The sequence below is a fragment of the Microcaecilia unicolor genome, unplaced genomic scaffold, assembly GCF_901765095.1.
Source record: "Microcaecilia unicolor unplaced genomic scaffold, aMicUni1.1, whole genome shotgun sequence".
Taxonomy (NCBI): domain Eukaryota; kingdom Metazoa; phylum Chordata; class Amphibia; order Gymnophiona; family Siphonopidae; genus Microcaecilia; species Microcaecilia unicolor.
The window spans coordinates 430,258-451,218 of NW_021963679.1; the positions used below are offsets into that span (position 1 = coordinate 430,258).

At 42.7% G+C, this 20,961-nt stretch overlaps 1 protein-coding gene across 1 annotated transcript in view; it reads right to left on the reverse strand.

The window, feature by feature from the left end:
* LOC115459561 (nucleoside diphosphate kinase 7-like) overlaps positions 1–20,961 on the reverse strand; it is a 542,835-nt gene that overhangs the window by 201,877 nt on the left and 319,997 nt on the right. The gene's annotated exons all lie outside the window — the stretch shown is intronic.

The following is a 20,961-nucleotide window of genomic DNA, read 5'->3' on the forward strand; positions in this document are numbered from 1 at the left end:
CTTTCATACCTGCAAATTTCTATCATGAGTCAAGAATCCTTTGTAGTGCAAAAAATATTATAAAAATCATTTAGTGCAAACAAAAAATGTCAATTCAAGGATATGTGAAATGCTTATCAATTTTAACTTTGCTGTATTTATTAAGATTTGCCCCCCCCCCCCCCCCCCGTTTACAAAGCCACATGGCGTTGCCAACACAGCCCATTCAAAGTGAATGGATTTTGTCAGCAGTACTACACCACCAGCCGCTAGCACAGTTTTGTAAACAGGATCCGTAGGTCATACACTTTTAGGGGTAGCTTAAATTAAGTTACATTCAAATACAGTAGGTATAAATAGACTTGGGAAACACGAAGAAAATTTTAACAACATGTCACCTATGTATGAAGCATAAGTAGGTGCCTATTTCCATGCTATTTTATAAAGACGCACAGGTAGCTATGTATATTTATAAGACTTGGGCAAAGAAGTGTCTGTACATAAAGTATACACAAGTAACCCTGGTCTCACCACACAGTCCGGGCACCAGCTAGCTTGTCGCGGTCAGGGGCACCCGAGATCAGGGCCACAAAGAAAGGAAGATCTCAAGTCCCTAAAAGCACGGCAGCTTTTCTAGTCACACACACTGAGCTGGGCATAGGCCGGGACTGGATAAAAATCTGGAAGGCCTTTGAGATGAGGCTTTATTTCTCTTTTACTCTCTGTTCTCTTTCCTTTACCAGCCTAGGAGTAAATAAGCTTCACTCTCACCCAAAGAAAAGACTCCAGTCCAGAGACTTATGAAAGATAATCAAACTTTACTTAATATTTTCCAACAGGCAGTTCAAATCTTCTTTTATGAAACATCAGTCAATTTGTAATCCAAACTTGATAGCAGATGCAAACTGTAAATCCAGAGGGATATGGTGTATCTTCTCCAATAAAATCTATAATCCTACAGTATGTACTTATTTACAGCTTCTCCTGTCCATACCCATCCCTTCTAGGTGAAACAACCTAAGGCTATGCCTGTAGCACTTATGCAACAAGCAGATCTCCTTCTTTGGACCAGACCTCCCTGTCTGTCCACATTCTTCCAAAGGCGTACCTCTCTAGGCTACCGCTTTTGGCTCCTAACAGCTCTTCACTGTTCCTGCTCCTAGGCTGGGATCCCATATTTCCCACCTGCAGCACTCCTCCACTTCACGGTTAATGCTAGAATTTGCAGAAACCACCTCTTTGGTCAGCCTTAGTTTCTCAAACCCATCCAGAACTCCCCCTCTCCTCCAAGGGTCCCGGCAGGGGCACAGGCAACCAAAGACCTTGTGCACTCCCCAACATTATTTATTAACTCTTAACTCCTCCCACACCATAATTCAGAAACATTTCCTTCTGCATTTTACCCAGGAACCCACTTCCTTGAGCTGGATCCTTTACCACCCACAACCTCAGAACCCTACCCTCATAGACTCTGGAGAGTTCTCTCATGATCTTTAGTAATCCCATTATAATGGGGGATTACACACACATATGCATATTTTATAAAACATATGAAACCACAAGTCTACCCAAGCTCCACCTAATCTCTGATCACTGTACATGAAGTATGAATCTTGTTAACATGTGTATTTTAGGATAGGAAAAAACAAGATGGCGTCCGGAAGGGAACGCTAGCCAGACGGCTCGTTACCCGTTTCCCCTCAATCCTTTGAAAAAAATTCTTTTTTACCTTGTTTGCGATGCCGAAACGGAGGGGCAGGCAGCGGGTGATTCCCTCCACAGCTGCCGTGATTTCGGGACCGATGGACCGTTTCGCGCTGCCGGTGAGAATGCCGGGGCAAGATTCCTCGCTGCAGGAGGGAGCAATGGGAGGTTCTTTGCTCCCTCAGCTTGAGGCCGACATCACCTTCAGCCCCGAGCAGCGGAGTCCTCCGATGATGCCGGCAAGGGGTCTACAGCAGGGGCAGGAAGCACCCAGTGTCTCTGACCTGGAAGTGCATTCAGCTGAGGGAACTGCAGCAGACCAGGAACTACCGGTTGTGGAAGTCGGAGGAGCAAGACCTAGGGAATTGCTGGCTGGGACCAAGGAGCAGACAATGAAGAAAGTTTTGACTGAGCTTGCTATACCCAGTAAGTCATTTTTGCCTACTAAACCTGGGAATATAACTCTTGATTCGATTTGGGAAGCCTTGGTGGGACTTGAGAACTCTTTTACACAGAAGATATCTCAGGTGCTACAGGTAACCCAGATGCCTTTGGAAAAAATTGAAGTTTTAGAAACCAGAATGAGTAACACCGAAAAAACTTTAATTTCATGTAATGAAGCTCTAAAAACTTCACAACAAATACAATCAAACTTGATAAAAGAGAACATTATTTTGCACCAAAAGACTGAAAATTTGGAAAATCAACTAAGAGCTAAAACTCTTAGGTTGATTAATTTTCCAAAAACTATTCAAATGGCTCCACTAATAATGTTTAAAAAATATTTATCAGAAATACTAAAGATTCCAGAACAAGCATACCCTCCGATTTCTAAAATTTATTATTTGCCTCCATATAAAATTGAGAAACAAAAGGGTGTAGTGGACCAACCAGAACAAAGATCTGATGCTTCATTCGACATGCTGAATTTAACACAAGAACTTCAAAAAGAAGAAATGACAACGATTCCTGCAACATTGATTGTCTCCTTTGTGTTAGAACCCGACCGTGATTGGGTTCTTAAACAATTTTTTCGCCATAGAGATGATCTCTTTATGAATACAAAAATTAGAATATTTCCGGATATAGCCAGAGTTACACAAAGGAGACGTCAAGCGTTTCTGAAACTCCGTCCAAGGGTCTTACAGTTAGGAGGTTTATTCTGGTTAAATTTTCCATGTAAATGCGTGATTAAAGTTAGTTCAGTCAAATATATTTTCTATGATGCATGTCAGCTGAACAATTTTCTTGATTCTAAGTTAGCGACTAGCTCTAGTCAGCAATTCCAGGCTTTGTCTACATCTACTCCGTAAAAAGGAATATAAGGCATGTTATGTTCTCTTCTTTTTTTTTTCTTGATCTTGTATTCATGAAAAAATTATTTTCCTGGAATTGTACCTTGTTTTTTTTCCCAAATTGTGGACTTGAAATGGATGAGATTAAGTAGTTTTCTTATATATTGATTTTCCTTTGAAAAATATGTATACTTTTCTCCATTTTTTCATTTACAAGTGTTCTTGTAATGATCTGTTAAAACTTATAAATAAAATAATAAAAAAAAAAAAAAAAAAAAAAAAAAAAACATGTGTATTTTATACATCACACATAACATTATTGGAGTCCAATAATATATGCATTTAAGCAGTCTGTTTGCCTTCCTGTGGTTGTATGGGATGTGTGCTTGACTTTGAATTTTATTTACTCAAACACTAAATATAGATATTACAAAGCATAAAAACAAGTCATTTGTTTTTATGTCAACACTCTATAGGCTTTCCATTTTATTTCTTTTTTTTCTTCCCTTTTCCCTCATCACAACATTCTGGAAATCCATGCATCTCCAGTTTTGACTGAACCATTGCCTATTTTACAAGGTTTATAGATGTGAGTAGCCATATATTTTATTTATTAAGATTTACTAATTGCCTTTATTAAATTCATCACAGAGGTTTAAATCATGATCCATAGTTGCACAGAACCATAGAAAATGACAACAGATAAAGACCACATGGCCTTACCAGTCTGCCCATAAATAACAACTACTAGCCTCTACTATCCCTTCCTCTCCCTTAGAGATCCTCTGTTATTTTCTCAAGCTTTCTGGAATTCAGATAGACCTCATCTCCATCACCTCCATTAGTAGGCTGCTCCACACATCCACCACCCTTTCTGTAGAGAAGTAATTCCTTAGGGATGGCATTCAGAAGGGATGTGCTGTGTTGAGGTCCGGTTAGTACTCTCCGTTGTCAATTGTGAGCAATGGGGAAACACCAGGCTAAGCCTAGGAGTTACCACCTCCATGGCCGTGGAGCCTTTCTGGCTAGTGCAAGTGACTCTAGAGTCATGCAGAGTTCAGCCTTTATGGAGGCATCTGTGGCTATGCATGGCTCTGGAGGTTCCATAAGGCAATGGTTTGGATGGGGTATCAGTTAGCTCTGACACGACGTGCATTCTTGCAGCCTGGCAATGAGTTGACCAGCAGTGCTGGAGCAACCTGCTCTGAGATGAAGTAGAGGAAGGTTACCTGAGGAGGGGGGTCCACTGGCTGCTTCCTCCCTGTTATAGGAGGGAGTCTTTGGTACAATGGAAGAAGCTGATTTTTCTTCCCCAGCTACATAAGTAAAAGGATTGGGAGATAGACCACTAGTCATAACTTTAGACAACTTATGCTGAAGCACTGCATGCCCTGGATAAGTCTCTACAGGTACTTTCTTTACAATTTTCTACTAGAAATGAAGATTTTAATGCTATTGAGAAGGCTGCTCAATCTACTATATCAAGTAAGATCTTTACTGTAATACCACTGTATCTCTCACTCCGGAAATGGCGATTGTCATGACGGAACAATGTAAGCCACATTGAGCCTGCAAATAGGTGGGAAAATGTGGGATACAAATGCAATAAATAAATAAATAAATAAATTCTGCCTCAGGTTAAAAGAAAGGGATTTGCAAAAGCAAATGGAATAACTGGAAAATCAAAGCAGAAGGAACAATCTAAGGTTTTTTTAATTTTCCTGAATCTCCCCCCGGTGTCACCAGTAGATTTAGTGTAGAAATATCTTAGGTAGGTTATGGGTCTCAGAAAATCAGTTGTCAAATACAAACAACCACAGGAACTGAGAAATTCAAACCAAAATCATGTGTACATCTTATCTTACAGCTCATATACCACTTACTCCAAACAAATGGTCTTAGGTGGTTTACAAAGTAATATCACAAAGGTACAACAGTTCAACTTTTACATAAAATAGCTACATCATAATAAGAGAATATCCAATTCTGACAATTAATTAAAGAAGCTAAAAGCTTCTTTAAATAATTGGACCTCTTACAGTGGAGGCAAATGATTTACCACATGACACAAGGTTGGGATTTGAAACAGCTGGAGCCATAAGAGTGTCCAATGGCCCGTCATTCATGAATGTCTGATGCCTTCCTATTGCTTTTTTCTTTGTTTTAGGTATATATTAAGTGCCTTATTGAAAAATACTATTTTATATATAATTATTTTTGTCACGGAGGTTTCCCCTCCTTCTTGCTGCTTGACACTTATATGTTGGAGTGGGTTTTTTTTCCTTATTTATTTTTGAAGAAAATCTATGTATAGAACATATAAGTCATTAATGCCTGAGATGTACTGACTCTGCATGCTGAAGTGACCACCCTTTCAGGTCAGGTGACTGAAGGAGTCAAGGAAGCTTTCATCTACTGGAATAGTACCATGTTGAGGTCCAAAAGACACTATAAGTAGCTTCGTGGTGGAAGGGAGAGGTTTCAATAGCGTCAAGCCTCACATAAATCAAGCAACAAGGCTAGGCACAGATAGCTGTTTATTGTTTCCACAGCCCCTACTTGAATGTTCTCCCAATCAGTAAAATATTTCCAGACAAGGAGATATGTGCATCCTCATTTTATGTAGATGCACTGCTATCACATCTATCTAATTTGTGAATATTAATGGTGCTGATGCTAGGTCAAAGGACAGTGTACACTAGTTTATTATTACAAATCTGAGACAGATCCAAATCACAGAATCTATTTCTATGTGGGTATAACTATCCTTTAAATCCAGGGAACATGGCCTGTCACTGTTTTGCAGAATAAAGATTAAGGTACCTAGGGAAATCATCTTGAACTTTTCTCTTATCAGGAATTTGTTCACGGTTCATATTTCTAGGAATGGATGGAGTCCCCCCCTTCTTTCTTTGGGATCAGGAAATCCTAAGTTTTGACTGTGGAGCAGATTGTGGCTTTTGGGCCCTTTGCTAAGAATGATGTTAGAAACAGGAAGAGGAAGAAGGAGGAGGACATTGCCTTTTTGGAGTATAGTAGTGTTTCTTTGGTGTCCTAACTGAGTACCTCCTAGGTAATGAGAGCTGGTTTGAAGTGGCTGTAGAGAGGGTGTGAAGCACCAAAAAATGGTCCTTGATTTGACCCAGAGACTCCATGCAGGGCACATCAGCAAGCTTGTCCTGCACATCATACCCATTGTCTAAACAATAACTGAGGGTAAAAGCTTTCAATGCCATTTTGAAAACAAAAGTTAGGTTAACCAGCCATTTTCCTTACCTCTTCCCCCTTGTCCAAAGGTTGTCACATTTCCGTAGAGGGAGAATATCTGACTGTGTTTTACTTGCATTGACTCATAAGGACTGGAAAGAAGCTAGGTGGGAGGTGAGCATAGCATTCTGGTAAACTTTCCTTCAAAGAAAGTCAAGAGTACAAAGCATCCCTCCTGTGGGCATGCACAGAGTAGATTCTTGTACTTTTAACCATCTTGAGAGGAAGTTCAACAATGCCTGTGGTAGCCTTTTGGACTCCTTATATGGAGTCTGTCTTCTTATTCAAGTTAAAACAAAAGAGGGTTGTCTTACATATTCTCACTTGTGTCTCTTTAAGGATTACTTGAGTGGACACTGTCATGCTTTCCTTGGGTGGGGTTAAAACATTAGATAATATCCTGCTCATATGCTCAGGAGGTATCCTCTTTCTCCAGCTAAAGTGGAATGGACTCCATTATTGTTGATGATATGTTGAAACCCTCTGCTCAGTATGCTGCGACGGCTAAGAAAGCAAACAGAATGTTGGGTATTATTAGGAAAGGAATGGAAAACAAAAGTGAGGACGTTATAATGCCCTTGTATCGTCCATGGTGCGACCGCACCTCGATTATTGTGTTCAATTCTGGTCGCCGCATCTCAAAAAAGATATAGTGGAATTAGAAAAGGTACAGAGAAGGGCGATGAAATTGATAAAGGGGATGGGATGACTTCCCTATGAGGAAAGGCTGAAGCGTCTAGGGTTCTTCAGCTTGGAGAAAAGATGGCTGAGGGGAGATATGATAGAGGACTATAAAATAATGCGTGGAGTGGAACGGGCAGACGTGAATCTTTTGTTTACTCTTTCCAAAAATACTAGGACTAGGGGGCACGCGATGAAGCTACAAAGTAGTAAATTTAAAACGAATCCGAGAAAGGTTTTCTTCACTCCACATGTAATTAAACTCTGGAATTCGTTGCAGAGAATGTGGTAAAGGCGGGGTTTAAAAAAGGTCTAGACAGCTTCCTAAAGGAAAAGTCCATAGACCATTATTAAATTGACTTGGGGAAAATCCACTGCTTATTTCTGGGATAAGCGGCATAAAATATATTCAACTTTTCGGGATCTTGCCAGGTATTTGTGTCCTGGATTGGCCATTGTTGGAAACAGGATGCTGGGCTTGATGGACCTTTGGTCTGTCCCAGTGTGGCAATACTTATGTACTTACTTCCTGAACAAAATCTGCATCAGGTTTGCTGAGGATCAAGTACACAACACTTGGGAGTGGAATTTGGAGATTTGTGGCTGGGGCCACAGAAGCTACACAGCCAAGATGGAAGCCAGTGAAGTATTATCCTGTAGGTACCAGAATAGGCAAGTTCCCCCAAAGGACCTCATGGATTGGCATAGGGTGTGTATTTGATCAGGAACCAAAAATAAGCAAGACCAGGAAGACATGCCCTTGCTTGTTCAACAGTTTCCAGTGAGTTTGCTCTATCGATATGTTGTTCCTGTGGCCTTGTTTCTAACTCCAACTCCTGCTTGCCACAGTTATTCTTACCTCCAGTTTTTACTTGCTACGGTAACTGTTGGCTCCTGACCAGCACTTAGTTTTCTTCAGTGGATTTCCTGGCTCCACTCCACAACTTCTAGGCTTAGCCCTTCCAGGTACACTGTCAGTACAGGGGATGGGTATCACTCTCACCAGGGCATGTTATGAATATTTGAAAGAGAGGTCTTCTGTAAAGATTTTTTTCCCTTTCCTGTGGAGGAGAGGTGTCCAGGGAGGAGACTCTTCCTGATCAAAGAAGTCCTCAGATCCACAGTCTTACCCCAGACTCTGTCAAAATAATAATCTGGTGGAGGAGCCTGAGTGCGTGCTTGTATAGACAGTGAAGGCTTCATGATCATTGTGGCTATCTGGGTTGTGCTGCATCTGGGAAATTGGAACCAATGTTTTAGCCACTGTACTGTGGCTTTCTTCAGGGTGATGTGACGTCTGCAAGGTTGTCTTTATTATAAGATCCTTAAACCTGATTGGCTGGGGTTTGAGGTACATGTTTTTATTGGAGCACTTTTGATTTGTTGATACAGTTTAAACTCTGGAAGACAGGAAATTAAGGTGGGAAAGTTCATTGGACACAAATTTAAATTTCTTACCTGGATGTGGCAGAACCTGGAAAGCCACAATGATCATGACACCAACTCTGGAAGCCTAAGAAGGGAACGGGGATTTGATATACCACCTTTCTGTGGTTACAATCAAAGTGGTTTATTTATTTTATTTATTTATTTATTTGTAGCATTTGTATCCCACATTTTCCCACCTATTTGCAGGCTAAATGTGGCTTACATAGTACCGTAATGGTGTTCGCCAGTTCCGGTATGAACAAATACAAGGTGTTATTATGGTAGAATAGGGTTATGAATGGTAGGTATATAGGGGATTTAAGGAGGAAGCAGGAAGTTGGGATATGTCCATAACGATCTTTGGTTTTGTTGTGTTGCAGATAGTCAGTCTTTTATGTTGGGTCCGTGGGGTATGCCTTCTTGAATAGGTTTGTTTTTAGTTCTTTCCGTAGGTGGTCGTAAGTTGTTTTTACTATTTTTGGCAATGCATTCCATAGTTGTGCGTTTAAGTTAGAGAAACTGGATGCATACGTTGATTTGTACTTGAGACCTCTACTGCTTGGGTAGTGAAGATTTAAGTATGTTCGTGCTAATCTTGTTGCGTTTCTGGTTGGCAGGTCTATGAGGTCTGTCATGTATCCCGGGGCTTTGCCGTAGATGATTTTGTGAACCAGGGTGCATATTTCGAAAGCAATACGTTCTTTGATTGGGAGCCAGTGCAGTTTTTCTCAGAGGGGTTTAGCGCTTTCATAATGTGTTTTTCCAAATATAAGCCTGGCTGCTGTGTTCTGAGCGGTCTGGAGTTTCTTTATAATTTGTTCTTTGCAACCCGCATAGATTCCATTGCAGTAGTCAGAATGGCTTAGTACCATTGATTGGATGCGTTTACATCTCTTTATATAAAAGGCACCACCAACGTTCTAAATGAAGCCTCCAGCCGGAAGTGTGAAGGGGGAGAGATATCCGGTTTCCCCATGAGTGTCTGCCCCACCCTCGCTCTCTCTGTAACACAAACAGTGAAGGAAAACACAGCAAAGCACGAAATCAAATCGCTCTCTCTGTAACAGTGAAGGACTCAGAGGGGGAAGGGAAGAGAGGGCAGAAGCCCTCACTATCTCTGTAACACAAACACAGCACAGCAGGAAACTTAACACTGAAGGACTCTACTCCGAGGGGGGGAGGGGACAGAGAGCACAGGGGAGGGGAGAGAGGGCAGAGGGCAGGGACACACACACTCCCACATGCACACAGAAGAAAACCTTGCTAGCCCCCGTTTCATTTGCATCAGAAACGGGGCTTTTTTACTAGTATTATATAATATGCATTTACATATTATATACAGGTACTTATTTTGTACCTGAGACAATGGAAGGTTAAGTGATTTGCCCAATCTGATGAAGTGGAAACTGAACCCAGTTCCTCAAGTTCTCAGGTCATTGCACTAACCATTAGGCTACAGTAAAAGTTTCAGTTTGTTTTTTTCTTGACATTTGAGGTGTAGAGCTCAGTGTAGAATGTTACCATGGTGAACCTCCTCCCTTGACACGAATAGCAATAGGCACTGATAGTGATGTCCTGGGAGGCATTGCCATTGATACAATGTCTCTAGACTTGGTTCACCATTGTCGGAAACCTCGTCTGAACTGTTTTTCATGCAGCTGATGCAGCAACGCTTGCTTAAAGGTGTTCACATTTAAAAAAAAAATCTTCTCCAGATGTAGCTGTTGCCAAAGCTGCAAGGGAAGCAGTAGGAGTTGTGACATCCTTCTAGGTTACGAGAGGTGTATCGATGGCTTAGACTGTTATATGCTCCCACATATACAGGAAGATAAGTAACTCTTTCTACAGGGATGCTTAGGAGCTCGTATGGCTCACAATGGTTCCTGACATTGTGCATCAACGAGGTCTGATAATGGTATCACTTCACCTTCACTCATTGTTCTGTACTGGTGTCTTTTGCTACTTGTTGATGCACCAGAATTATTCACATGCATAACATGAGATTTAAAACAATGTCTTGCTTCTGTGGCCTCTATCAGTGCTTGATCTTAAAGTGAAACAATGTTCTCTCCATGTCAATGCAGCATCAGCATCTGGAACAACTGGATCAATACTGAGGGGGGAGCCGAAGAGCTGCTCCATATGTTCTTGACAGCTTTGAAGATTCCTAGCTGTTATCTGCTGGCAGGTAGAACAGCTAGAAATAGTTGGGTCAATATTCAACAGCACCTATCCTTATAACAGAATCTGCTATCCGGATAAGTGCTGCTGAACAGGACATTCAGAAGCATTATCTGAACAGTGCCTCTGGATATCCTTTCAGACTGCCTCTGCACTATGTAGATTGTGCCACGGTGGAGTGTAAGCAGTCCTGGAACTTATCCGGATAGGAAACTGAACATTGCCACTATCCCAGAACTTATTTGGGAAAAGTTAGTGCTGACGTGAACCAAATAGGGATCTTTATATACAGAAATAAAAGGCACTGAAAACCCAGTTCAGGCTGTAGTTTACTTTACAATGTCTTCACGTACAGTTTTCTTATGAGCACAAATGACTTCCATAATAGTCTCCCTCAAATAAATTACAGAATCAGAATGGCCCAATTTCAGGAAGCTCTGGGATCAAGTCCTTCATTGCACCAGCCTTTTTACTGAATATCTTCAACTATTTGATTCCAAGACCTCAACTTGTTTATTTAAAAAACACTGCAACAGTGATAGCGTTCACTTTCTGAAGCAACCTTGTGCTGGGCTGCTAGCCCCGGCCCTGCTGACACCACCCACTTTAACTTTTACTGAGAGAACAGACTGCCCCCCTATGTATGTTTCCATCAATTCCTGCTGCACCTCCCACTGACTCATTCCAAGCTCTCAGTCTTGCAAAGTGTTTGCCAGGCTTCATTCTTCCTCTGAATGAACCCTCAACTAACTCTCACTTTTTATACTATAGTCCTAAGTATCACCCCCTACACTTCTAGATTGTTCTCCTGCCACAAAAACTACAGCTTTCATTCCTCCAAGAACTATAGTTTCTTCTTTCTTTGTATTAAATTTCCTAGCCTTATTTCTCCCTTCCATGGGTGATCTACCCTATCACATAAACCCATGATGATGTAGTACAAAGGAGGAAGCAAAAAAATGACTGTCCTGAATAAGAAATCCTGTAGGTGATCAAGTACAGTGGCTGGCAGCAGAATGTGTCCTTAGCAGTGTGAACAGAAAGAGTAAGAAGACAGAATGAGACAGATGGTCTTTTCCTGTTGTCATTTATTTTAATATATTATATTATTATGTTACAAATACGGTACTTGTGACTGGCATGAAGAGATTATTAAATAAAACTAAGACATTTTGTTCTACCTAGTTCTAGCAAGATTGGATAAACAGATGTTGCTCTACTCCTGTTCAACTTTCTAGTTTTGAAAGGATGGCATTTATTTAAAAAATGTATAGCCTGCACTATCGTACAATTCTAGGTGGTTACCAATAAAACATACATAATAAAATTCTTAACAAGTGGCACAGGAACCTGCAAACACAATTAAACATAACATATAAAATAAAGTTTCTATACAGCAGTTAAAGATAATAAATCATGAATCCAACAGCAGTCACTAAATGGCAGAAAAAGCCTGTGTAAACAGGTATGCTTTCAAATGCTTTCTGAACTGCACAATTGAGCAGATTTTGCACAATGTTTCAGGTAATGCATTCCACAGAACAGGTTCCTCTATATAAAATATAGAAAATCGATAAGCATCTAATCTGACTTGTTGGAAAGATGGAACCTCAAGTAAGAATTTGTCTCCAGATCTTAGAGTTTGACAGGCACGTAGATTTTCAAAGAGCTAACCAAAGTCAATGGGCTGTTGTCATTCAGAGCTTTATGGATCAGAGTTAAAACTTTAAACCTGATCCTCCAGACAATAGGTAACCAGTGCAATTCTCGAAGAGTTGGAATAATGTGATTACAGAAACATAGAAACATGACAGTAGACAAGCGCCAAATGGCCCAGCCGGTGTACCCATCCTCAATTACCTCTAACTCCGCCTTTTCCTAAGAGATCCCATGTGCCTGTTCCATGCTTTCTTAAATTACTACTACAAACGGACTGGAACAAGCTGGAGCAGAAGGACAGGAACAAGCTGGAATGGGCAGACTGGAGCAAGCTGGAACAAGCCGGAAGAAGCTGGAACAGACGGACTGGAGGAAGCTGGTACAGACGGATTGGAACAAGTAGGTGCAGATGGACTGGAACAAGTAGAAACAGACGGACTTGACTTGCTGGGACGGATGGACTGAACAAGCTGGAACAGACGGACTGGAGCAGCTGGAACAGATGGACTGGAACAGCTGGAACAGACTGACTGGAACAAGCTGGAACAGGCTGGAACATTCAGACACAGTCCTCGTCTCTACAACCTTCACTGGGAGGTCATGCCAAACATCTACCGCCCTTTCCATGAAAGAGTATTTTCCTACATTACTCCTGAGTCTATTTCCTCTTAACTTTATCCTATGCCCTCTCATTCTAAAGTTCATTTGCAAAAGGCTCACCTCCTGTAAGTTAATGCCACGGAGGTATTTAATTGTCTCTATCATATCCCCCCCCTCTCTCCCACCTTTCTTCCACAGTATACACATTGAGGTCTAAAAACCTGTCCCTGTACGCTTTATGTCAGAGATCACTGGCCAGTTTGTAGCTGCCTTCTGGACTGACTCCACCCTGTTTATATCTTTTTGCAGGAGCGGTCACCAGAATTGCATACAGTATCAAGGAAGACAAAGACGTAGCAGAGAGACTGAATGAATTCTTTACTTCGGTCTTCACCGAGGAACATTTGGGTGGGATACCAGTGTCGGAAATGGTATTTCAAGCGGACGAGTCGGAGAAACTTACTGACTTCACGGTAAACCTGGAGGACGTAGTGGGGCAGTTCAGCAAACTGAAGAGTAGCAAATCTCCTGGACCGGATGGTATTCATCCTAGAGTACTGATAGAACTGAAAAATGAGCTTGCGGAGCTACTGCTAGTGATATGCAACTTATCCTTAAAATCGAGCGTGGTACCGGAAGATTGGAGGGTGGCCAATGTAACGCCCATTTTTAAAAAAGGCTCCAGGGGAGATCCGGGAAATTATAGACCAGTGAGTCTGACGTCGGTGCCGGGGAAAATGGTAGAGACTATTATTAAAAACAAAATTACAGAGCACATCCGAGGACAAGAATTACTGAGACCAAGTCAGCACGGCTTTTGTGTGGGGAAATCTTGCCTGACCAATTTACTTCAATTCTTTGAAGGAGTAAACAAACATGTGGACAAAGGGGAACCGGTTGATATTGTGTATCTGGATTTTCAAAAGGTGTTTGACAAGGTACCTCATGAAAGGCTACAGAGGAAATTGGAGGGTCATGGGATAGGAGGAAATGTCCTATTGTGGATTAAAAACTGGTTGAAGGATAGGAAACAGAGAGTGGGGTTAAATGGGTAGTATTCACAATGGAGAAGGGTAGTTAGTGGGGTTCCTCAGGGGTCTGTGCTAGGACCGCTGCTTTTTAATATATTTATAAATGATTTGGAGATAGGAGTAACTAGCGAGGTAATTAAATTTGCTGATGACACAAAGTTATTCAAAGTTGTTAAATCGCGACAGGATTGTGAAAAATTACAAGAGGACTTTACGAGACTGGGAGACTGGGCGGCTAAATGGCAGATGACGTTTAATGTGAGCAAGTGCAAGGTGATGCATGTGGGAAAAAAGAACCCGAATTATAGGTACGTCATGCAAGGTTCCACGTTAGGAGTTACGGACCAAGAAAGGGATCTGGGTGTCATCGATAATACACTGAAACCTTCTGCTCAGTGTGCTGCTGCGGCTAGGAAAGCGAATAGAATGTTGAGTATTATTAGGAAAGGTATGGAAAACAGGTGTGAGGATGTTATAATGCCGTTGTATCGCTCCATGGTGCGACCGCACCTTGAGTATTGTGTTCAATTCTGGTCGCCGCATCTCAAGAAAGATATAGTAGAATTGGAAAAGGTGCAGCGAAGGGTGACTAAAAAGATAGCGGGGATGGGACGACTTCCCTATGAAGAAAGATTAAGGAGGTTAGGGCTATTCAGCTTGGAGAAGAGACGGCTGAGGGGAGACATGATAGAGGTACTGTATATAAAATAATGAGTGGAGTGGAACAGGTGGATGTAAAGCATCTGTTCACGCTTTCCAAAAATACTAGGACTAGGGGGCATGCGATAAAACTACAGTGTAATAAATTTAAAACAAATCGGAGAAAATGTTTCTTCACGAAACGTATAATTAAACTCTGGAATTCGTTGCCGGAGAAAGTTGTGAAGGCGGTTAGCTTAGCAGAGTTTAAAAAGGGGTTGGACGGTTTCCTAAAGGACAAGTCCATAAACCGCTACTAAATGGACTTGGGAAAAATCCATAATTCCAGGAATAACATGTATAGAATGTTTGTACGTTGGGAAGCTTGCCAGGTGCCCTTGGCCTGGATTGGCCGCTGTCGTGGACAGGATGCTGGGCTTGATGGACCCTTGGTCTTTTCCCAGTATGGCATTACTTATGTACTTATATTCTAAATGGAGCCTCACCAGAGACTTATACAATGGCATCATCACCTCTTTTTCCTACTGGTCATTCCTCTCCCTATGCACCCAAGCATCCTTCTGGATTTGACTTGCTTTTCTACCTGTTTGGCCACCATAAGACCATCAGATATAATCACCCCCAACTATCGTTCTTCTTTTGTATACAGAAGTACTTCACCCCCTATACTGTACTGTTCCCATGAATTTTTGTAACCCAAGTGCATGACCCAAGTGATTGAATCTATTAAGATTTTACAGAAGTCGAGCTGTGGAATTTTGACAGATTTGTAAAGCACACAGCTTATAGGCAGGCAGTCCTAAATAAAGAAAATTACAGTAATCCCATAAGGGAGCAACTAATGCCTGAACCACAGTCCAAAAAATGTAGAGGAGATAAGAAATCCTTCATCCTACAAATTAACTTAAGTTTGAAAAATACTTTTTGAATCATGCATTTCAATTGCTCAGTCACAGACAGAACAGAATCAACCCAGATACCTAAATACTTCAGACAGTTAACAATAGAAATTTTTAAATCATCAAGCATAAAAGCCTCGGGTACTACTGAAGGGGAGACTTTACCAGAAAGAAAAAGAATTTGAGATTTAGACACATTTAACTTAAATCTATTTGCTGAGAGCCAGGCCCTAATTGACTAAAGACAAACACCCAAAAATTGAAAAGCCTTCTCTACAGTGGATTGATTGGGAAATACAATTGCAAATCATCAGCAAACAAGCAAAAGTGAACATCTAAACAAGACAAAAGATGGCATATTGGGCTAATGTAAATATTAAACAGACTTGCAGAAAATGCTGATCCTTGAGGAACCCCAGATAAAATTTCATACCAGTGAAAAAAACTGAACTTCCACTTGAACACTAAGAGGGGCATTTTCGAAAGGTCGTCCAAGTATGAATTAGGACGTCCTCGCAAAGTCGTCCAAAGTCTAGTACGTATAATCAAAAAATAGTATTGACGTTCTTAGACATTCCATTATCACATTGCGAAACGTCCAAATCAGGGACATCCAAAGTATAGTAAAAAAGGGCGCCAATCTTCCAGATCCGCGAAAGGACGCCCCTAAAACATTCAATATACTTGCCAATTTGTCATATCAACGTCCTTCGGCGGTTCTACGACAAAGACGTCCTTATTACTATATTTTGGACTTCTCTGATGTACTTGGTTGTTCCGCAAGTACAGTACATGTAGTTGCGGACATTCAGGTACGGGAAATATAAGGAACACTCATAAGTGCTGTGAAGCTCCCAGCCACTGGGTGATTCTGAAATGCAGCCCTCTGCTGGCCGGGGTCTCACTTGCCACTCACTTCGAAGTTCCCTTAGGTCCCAAGCCAAGCTATGTATTACAATTGGTCAGGCAAACTGCTCAGCCACTGACAGTTCCCACCAAAATCCTCAGAGTAACTCCTGCAAGCACAGCACAGAAGCAAACAGTTCAAAACAAAGGGATTTCCTTTATCTTCCCCTCCACAGGGTATTCTTGAACTAAGCCCTCTTATGGCTCCCTGGCCCTTAGCTTCAGGACAGTCTGTAAAGACACATGCCCTTCCTGCTCTCTACCCAGCCTCGCTGGCCCTGGGCTCCTGAGCAGGACTTCGGCTGGTCTTCTCCTAGTCACTTGGGAGCACCCACCTCTATATCTGGGGCTCCTGCCTTACTCAGGGTGACTGCTCAGGCATGCCTTCCTTCGGCTGGAAATCCTCCCCTGTCCAGTCCAGTGTGCCCCGGTCACCCCTCTGATCCACAAGCCGTGACCCCTCGCACTCTCCTGGAACTTCAACTACGGTTCTCCAGCCTTCACATATATGCAAAATGAGGCAGTCATCAAAATGCAAATTCAATTTATTGAACTATACTGCAGTCTTGTGGAACCCACTTCTTTCCAGCCGTTAGTCATCTAGCACAAGTTCTCTCACTGAGCCCATCTACTGTGGGGACCGTGGGTCTCAGTGTCTAACAGCCTCCACCCCTGGATAGGACTTTCTTCATTCACCACAACTTTACAGTCCTATCCTCCACCCCACGGCTGTTAGTTCATTTTACATAAGTCACAAGTCCCTCATCAACATGGCTGGGTTCACAAGTCCATCAACAACCTGGTCTGGTAAGTACCTTCCTAGACTTTTAGAGTTTCCTTCTCTCTCTCTTCCATCTTCTTGGTACTATTCTTCCAGCAGGCTTTCCAGGCTCTCTTCTCATCCCATCTCCCCTCCTTGGCTTAGAGGGTGCTTTATATAGGGTGGCCAATAATCCACCCCACCTCTATAGGCCTCTCCCTCCTACTTCCAGAAAGGGCCAGACCCAGAACTCTCTCCAACTTTCCAGCTTCTACTCTGAGAGTTCCCCCTGGTGGCCTCTTCAGGGAAGGACAGGTCCTATACCACGAGCACCCCCTAGCTGTTTTTTCCGGTCACTACACTTATATATCCCCTTTGGCTCCCTCTAGTGACCAGAATGGGCATATCTCAGGTTTTCATGTGGAGATCGCCTCTGGCGGTCTCCTCAGGGTAGGGCGGTCACTGTGTTTATCACAGTGCAAAGTATAGTAAGAAGGACGTGTCTCTTGCAGAACTGCCGAAGGACATCCATCTTACTAGGCCCACTGAAGGACAGCGGGCCTGTAAGAGGGACGTCATTTGGGAGTTCTGTGAGAAATGTCCTTTACTGTATTTATCACTATGTATTTTTCTTATATTTCCCGTACCTGGATGTCCGCAACTACATGCAATGTACTTGCGGAACATGGAGCTATGGGAAATATAAGGAACATATATATTTTATTGTGTATATATGAAGAGGTTCGCACACTTGATAATGATCCATATAAGGAAGACTCCGCACGTGTGAACACGTACTCATCCAGATAAGGCCCCGCACACGTGACGAGGGTGCATGCACGACGGCCGTCCACGTGCAGACCCATTATATATATGCCAGGACGTCCACATGCTGATCCATCCATATATGGGATGGTCATCCATATATGGACCTGTGCATGTAAGGACGTTCATCACGCATGGATGTCCATATAAGGTGATGTACATTTTCCAACGGTTATTCACTGAGAAACATGTCTGTGCGCTGGGAGCCTAATTTCAGCTTGGCTGAAAATCTATGCCTCACTGAGCTGTGCCTAAGGCATCGACACGTACTATTCATACAACACCACCATCTGCCCCCCAGGATTGTCTCTATACAAGCCTGGAGTCATATAAGAGACAGGTTGCAAAGGTAACTGTTTGTTCCCCCCCCCCTCGTCCTGGCCTATCAGGTCCCCCTCCTGTAACTGCACATATAAGAGCTCCCTCAGAAATCTAAGCACTAACTGTAGACTGAATTCAAGGGTAACCAGTATGTGTACACGCACATTCATTAATAGAATCAATGTACTAGAAAGAAAAACATTCTCACTTCCCAACAATACATAGTTCTATTTTTTCTTTGGTTCAATATAAGTTGCATATTTTTGATATAACAGGGTGTGTGTCTCTACTTTGTGAACTATATATTATCAAATGCTGGGGTTGATGTGAGAGGAGGCAAAAGTCTGGGTTGCATGACAGGTGAACTGTGACAGAGAAACTTTGGTACATATGTGTCATAAGTTTGGCCATACAGAAGGCCACCTGTTCCTTCCAAACTGCATGGCTGTATGGTAAAGGAGGGGTGGGGGGCTGGGTGGGCATTTCTGTTGAGGAACAGAAATGCCCATCCAGCCTCTCCCCCCTTACCATAGAGCCCCACAGCACAGAGTTGTGTAAATAATAGGTATGTTGTCTAGCATTAGTGATCTGCTAAGTACAAACTTGCAGATAGGTAGCGCATAGACTATGTTTGCTCTCTGATCACCAGACACCCTTATCCACAACCAAACCACATTGGTGAGGGCCAGGAAGGAGCTACAAACAGCTGGGTCATCTCTGTCACATTGAATGTATCAGCAATGGTATATAGTGCTGAGGAGCAAAGGGAAAACAACAGTAAAAGCATTACATGGATATTTACTTCATCACAATTGCAATATAATACATCAGGTACAGAAGGGCACAGGTTAGGGGAATTATATAGGCACCAGGCTGTAGCCACCTGCAGGTAATTTAGAATAGGAACTGTAACCAGACCCCTCTCCCTCACCATGACTTAAGGGCTCAAGGCCATGGTAGGCACGCACCTTTGGCCACCTTGAAAATGGTTTGCAGGATAGAATAGAGAAATGTTGTTGTTCCATAACTATGGAGGATTGTGTTCAATAATGTGGAAAAGACATTCAGTGCATATATGCTTCCCCCCCTCCCCACCCCCAGCAACCTTGAGAATGGGTGGGCACTTCATAAAAGGGGACTGGGGTTCACCACATAAAGAAGGATGGAACCTAGCAGGGAGACACATGAGGTGCAAAGTGGGAGAAAAACTACCTGCTGTGGATACCCGTGAACCTGGTGAAAATAGAGGTAAGATTTGAATGCAGATAACATACAGAGAACGGGGAGCCCTTGACCATGAGGGATGCACACATCTATTCTCAGGGCCTCTTCCCCTCCCCCACCCCACCCCACAGGCAGCCACAACTGAGTGTGTCCAATAGAGAACAAGATATCTGTACAATGAATTGGGTAGAAACAATCATGGCTCTCAGTGTATTACAGTCCACTGCTGTCTCTTGCAATCCTCTTGACCAGCCCTGCAAGATACAAGAAGTGTTTGTTTAGCACCTACATAGCAGAAAGGGAAGAGGTGGCTGAGAGGTATGAGCTTACCTTGAACTTGTGGTGCAAGAATCTGTTGGCTCCAAGAGACCAGAGGCTGCCTGCTTCAACAAAGGAAAGAGAGAATGGGGGGCAGTGAGGGAGCGCATCACACACAGCAAGGAGATCCTGGAGGGTAGAGAATGAAGAGTTGGTCACATGTAGAAAATTCAGAGTATATGCTAAGCTGCCAGCTAACACCCAATCTGAAACTTTTGGAAAGGAAAGGTACAAAGCCCACACACCAGCTATCGTTCAAGAATTGGCAAAAAACTTCCCCTCCCCCCAAAAAAACAAACAGGTGTACAAAAGCATACAGTGGCAAAAACAAGATTTACTATAACTGAAGCTAAAACGCTTTGAAATACTACCCCATAATCTAAAGAAAAACCTCTAAAGTGCAAGCACAGAGAAAGCCATTTTAAAGAGGCGCCAATAAAGGGAATGCAAACTTCCAAATCGGAAGAGCAGCTGTGGATGTCCATAGTTTCCCACCCATAATCGAAATGAGGATGCCCAAATCGGCAGAGCAGCTGGGGACGTTTAGGGATTTTGTCCTTAATCGAAATTAGGACGCCCATCGTGTTCTTGCATGGGCGTCCCTGGGATAGTATTTAAGCGCCCTTCAAAGTATTTTCGAATCTTTGCATTGCTTTGTTACAATGGCACCAAAGCAGCCACCCACATGCAAGGGTAATTTCCGTGACCCTGAAATTCAACTGCTGGTGCAGGAAATCCAGAGAAGGCATACACATCTCTTTGGTTCCACGGGCCAGAGGTTGGCTGCTACAACAAAGCAGAGAGAATGGGAGGCAGTAAGGGACTGGGTCAACGCGGTCTTCCACTGTGGCAGGGATGTGGAAGACTGCAAGCGGAAGTGGCGCCGGCTGAGGCGTGATATCAGGAAGAAGGCCGGTGCCAACCCCCCAGTAGATGACACTAGTAACTTGACCCCCCACCCCCCAGAATGCATCATTCATGGGCTCTTGCCCCAGGAGGGGATCCATGGCATTGGGTCCCTGGATACATCAGTTTAGCCTGAGGGCTCAGGTACGTTGACCAATAGGAAGCTGGGGTATCTGTTGTGCTGTACTACACTCTGTTTTACACAAGTGGGGGACAGTGTGGTGCTTCTAAGAAGGGGAAGGGGAAGGGGTGAGAACACCACATGCAATAAAAATCACAATTCATTACAGACCATGACACAGGGAGTAGCCAGGTGG